This window comes from Rhinopithecus bieti, unplaced genomic scaffold (genome assembly GCF_001698545.2).
Source record: "Rhinopithecus bieti isolate Rb0 unplaced genomic scaffold, ASM169854v2 scaffold_48382, whole genome shotgun sequence".
NCBI classification, from domain to species: domain Eukaryota; kingdom Metazoa; phylum Chordata; class Mammalia; order Primates; family Cercopithecidae; genus Rhinopithecus; species Rhinopithecus bieti.
Window position 1 is genome coordinate 332 of NW_016894637.1, and position 4,248 is coordinate 4,579.

General features: G+C 60.2%; 1 pseudogene; it reads right to left on the reverse strand.

Annotated features, from left to right (window-relative positions):
* Window positions 1-247: 247 nt before the first annotated feature.
* On the reverse strand, window positions 248-2,438 carry LOC108525962 (uncharacterized; annotated as a pseudogene).
* Between the last annotated feature and the right edge of the window lie 1,810 nt (window positions 2,439-4,248).

Here is a 4,248-nt window from a genome sequence, read left to right on the forward strand (position 1 = left end):
ATCCGCGAGGGCCTCCCCGTGACTGTGCGGCCAGGGAAGTCGCTTGACCCAGATGCCCCCCAAGGAGGGATTCAGCCAGAGACCCACCTCTCCCTTAGGGACCTCCGCCCACTCTACCCTGAAGCCAGGATGCCCGGAGCGGTCCCCGGAAATGCGTGTGGTTCAGGTGATTTAACTCATTAATTAATATGCCCGCAGGGGCGTGTCCTGCCCGCGGGGCCACAATCTTCAAGGACAATATCTGGACTTAGTCCCTTCTCCGGGATGCCGCAGCTGAGTGGGCGTGTCTGGGGTAGTTGGACCCCGACATTGCCGATAGACTTAATGAGTTCCCGACAACTAAGTCCCGACACCGCGTAGTGGGCGGAGGCCCCGAGCTCCGCTCGCCGCGAGGCCAGAGGGCGTGTGTCGGGTGGGGCTGGCCCTGCCGGCTCCCACTAGCGCCGACTTCAAGCAGCCAGAGCGGGAGTTCGGAGGGCTGTAGGCTTTCGGCACGCTGTGGATGCCCGGCAAGGGCTTCCAGTGGGGCCACCCCAGGGCGCCTCCAGCGGGCGGAAGCGGTCGAGCCGGCGGAGCGGGTGCAGCGAGGGGCTGTAGGATTCATGAGCCAGAGTCAGAACCCCGCGGTGCGGCGCTCGGTGCGGCCGGGAGGAGCACGGACAGGGCGGCCGCTGCGGGTCGTGACCCCAGAGTTTGGGCGTCTCTTCGAAGCTCCAGTAGGTCAGGGAGTCTTTGCGGGGTATCGGGACAGCTCCGTCCCGTGGGAGCAGGGCAGGATAGTGAGGATACAGCTGAATCCTTGGGGAGGAGGTTCAGACCTCGGGATTTAAGGAGTCTGCACACCCAAACTCCTGCATTTCCAGGCGAGGGCCCCTTAGGAAGGACGGACCGGGCGCGCGTAGCCTGTGTTCCTGGGTCTTCGAGGTACTCAAGGTCCTGGAAACTACGCTTTCGCATCCTTCGGAAGGAAACGCGGGCTTTCGCTTCCTTGGGAAGGAGTATCTGAGGGCTCAAGTACCGAAGGAGGCCCAGTCCTCAGATCCAGAATCCCCTCCAGCGCCTGTGCAGGCTTCCTGTCCCTACCTGAGAGTTGACACTAAGGACTCCTGGGTGCTAAAAGAGGGAGGGGTTGGGGCCTGAATTTTGGTTCTTGCTGCTACAGGATTCGAGGCTGAGACCACCGGGTCAGAGAATGGGAGCCAGCCCAGAGGCTCGGCGTGCAACGGCCAAAGCGAGGGCTGTGCAGGAGGCGGTGCCGAGCGAGAGCCCGGCTTACTTGGGATAGAACAGAAACTCCAGCGCCGAGGTGGTCAGATAGAGCTGTCGGCGGCCAGGACGCCCCGGTCGGATACTGTGAAAGGTCGGCCAGACAGCTCGGGGTTCTTCGTCCAGGCGATTAGAGCCCGAGCAAGATTGGGGAAGGAGGCATACCCAAGACATAGATTTCATACCCCTTCCAAGCCTTGGGTCCCCGGTTCAGAATCCCTCTCCTTCGGCCTCGACAGCCATAACGGCCACGGCCCTAGAACCCCGCCCCAGAGTCAGAGCCCTTCCTGCCACCCAGGCCAGGGAACTGCAGCTTCCTTCCTCACCCCGAACCCTTCTCAGCCTCACTTCCCTAAGTTCAAGCACGTCCTGCTGGTCAGGGAACTCAAACCCAGGCCCCAGCCACACAAACCCCCCTCCCCGGTTTCTCTCTCGGTCTTAAACCGTCTTGGTGTGGCCACTGGAGCTGAGCTGCATCTTCAGCAACAATTCCACGTTACCTCTCCCAGCTCCCACCTGACGCCGTCTCAGAATATTCTAAACTCGTCCCCACCCACAGCCCATCGTCTAGCCCCGCAGCAGCTTCGGAGCCCTGAAGGCGAGTGTCCAGCCCCTGGTCCTTCTGGCCTGGCCTCGACGCCCAGCCCCTCCCCAGGCTCCTCTAACCTCCGGATCCCGCCCCGACCCTTTAGCCGCGCCCCAAAGCTGCGGTTCCTTCTGGCCCCGCCCCAGGATCCCGGAACTCCGCCTCGTCTCGCCAGCGCCGGCTTCCACCTCGCCACCTGGGAAGGCTCCCCGCGGTGGTGGTCTGCAAGTTGTGGAGGCTGGACCCGACGTATTCCGAGACGCGCGCGTCCGGGTCGGGAGAGCCAGTGTACTGCGCCCTCGTCTCGCTGCGCTGGTAAGTCGTGGTCAGTGGTAGGCGCCAGCCACGGCGTCTGAGCTGCGGAAAGGCGACCCGGAGACCTCTGTGAAGGCGCAGGGGACTCAAATGCAGTCCCCGCCCTGTCCCCGCGGACTCCGGCACTCCCCAAACCTTACTTTTCTTCCTAAATCCTTGATTCCCACAGTCCGCGTGGGGTCTGCAGGCTCTGGGGCTCTGGGCTGGGCGCAGGGCCCGCTATGGGCTATGGGTCTTGGGCACGTAGGCCGAGCCAGAGGTTGTCTCCCATCTGCTGAGGACCTCGTCCAAAGCCCAGATGGGAGAATCCTGCTTTACAGCCGAGGGTAGAGGGTCTGCGACCGTGGACTGGAGAGTAGGCGCTGCACATCAGCTAGAAAGACTCAGGACTCCGTATCACTCCCCACCCCAAACTCTGACCTCTTCCAGTCGCCCCGCAGCCCTTTCCTCTACAGTCCCTGGCATTTGGCTTCCCTGGTGCCTCCTCTCTCAGACCCAGGACTGCAGGACCCTCCTCCTTCAGAGAGGAGTCCAAACTTCCAATCCCCTTTTCTCAGCCCCCAGCTTTCTGGGTACCCAGGCCCCGCAGGGCTTCAGCCTAGGGTCTGCTCACCTACACGGGGGGCGGGGTGAAGGGCAGTGGTGGGATAATGCGGTGGGCAAGGCAGCTGCTGGTGAGATGCCAGCTGGGCCAGGATCCAGGTGCCTCGGTTGCAGCGATGGAAGACCACAGGGGGCCACAGCGCAGAGCCAGGGTGCCACTGGCCATGGTTCCTCCCCATCCCCGTAGCCAAGCAGGAGCTGGCTTGTTGCTGTTGCCCCGGGTGTCAGTACCCACCACTCTGAATCCAGCCAATGAAGGGCCTGCAGGTACATGGATGGATGGAGTGAGAAAGAGATCCAGAGACAGAGGGACAGGGACCCCAAGAGGGGCACAGAGAAACACGGGGAGGGGGATGGAGAGGCAGGCAGTAGTGGACGGAGAAGTTCAGGATTTCAGAGACACAGAGGGTGGTGGAGACAGAGACACAGAAAGAGGGACAGAGACCTGGGGGTGTCAGAGATCCAGACAGAGAGACCCCTGCACTACACCCAGCACCTCAGGACATCCATGAGAAACACCCCTCTTTGCTCCAGCGTCCAGAACCTCCCAGCTGCTTCCTCCCTCTGCCATGCCTGCCCACCTCGGGGTAGACTTACTGGGGCTCCCCAACTCTTCCCGCACATGCTCAAAGAGTCAGCCCTGGCGCGCTGCCATCGTCGGCTGTCCTGTCTGCCTTTGATTTGGTTGAAAACTTCCAACTGGGTAGGCTGGGTGGGGGAAGAGGAAGGACCCACAGAGAAGTGCACAGGGACATAGTGAAAAACATGGGCTTTGATGAGTGAGAAAGAAATTCAACAAGAAAGGGGAGAGATAGGGAGGAAGAAGGAGACCACGATGGAAAGGGAGCTATTAGTCCTACCCAGAGGTGAGAGACACTGGAAGTTAGAGACAGAGATGAAGGTGGCAAAAAAGACCAAAATCACAGATGGAAAACAAGGAGATGTAGAAACTGAGGCAGCCACGCCCCACCCCGCCCAATGGCCTGGTCTGTATAGATGGGGGGAGGGCATGCCTAAGTCCTTTGCTCAAAGCTGGACCTGAGAGAGAGTTGACAACGCATGTGGGGTGACGGGTAACACATGACAGGCTATAGTGAAGGACTGTGGTCTGTCCCTGGCTTCCCTTGGCACTTCTTCACTATAAAGAGCTTTAGGTCACCAGGCGCAGCACTTTGAGAGGCTGAGGCGGGCAGATCACGAGGTCAGGAGATCGAGACCATCCCGGTTAACACGGTGAAACCCTGTCTCTACTAAAAATACAAAACATTAGCCGGGCAGGCGTGGTGGTGGTGGGCGCCCAGAGTCCCAGCTACTCAGGAGGCTGAGACAGGAGAATGGCATGAACCCGGGAGGCGGAGCTTGCAGCCCAGATGGCGCCACAGCACTCCAGCCTGGGTGACAAAGGAAAAAAAAGGAAAAAAAAGAAAAGGAGCAAAACTCCATCTCAGAAAAAAAAAAAAAAAAAAAAAAAAAAAAAA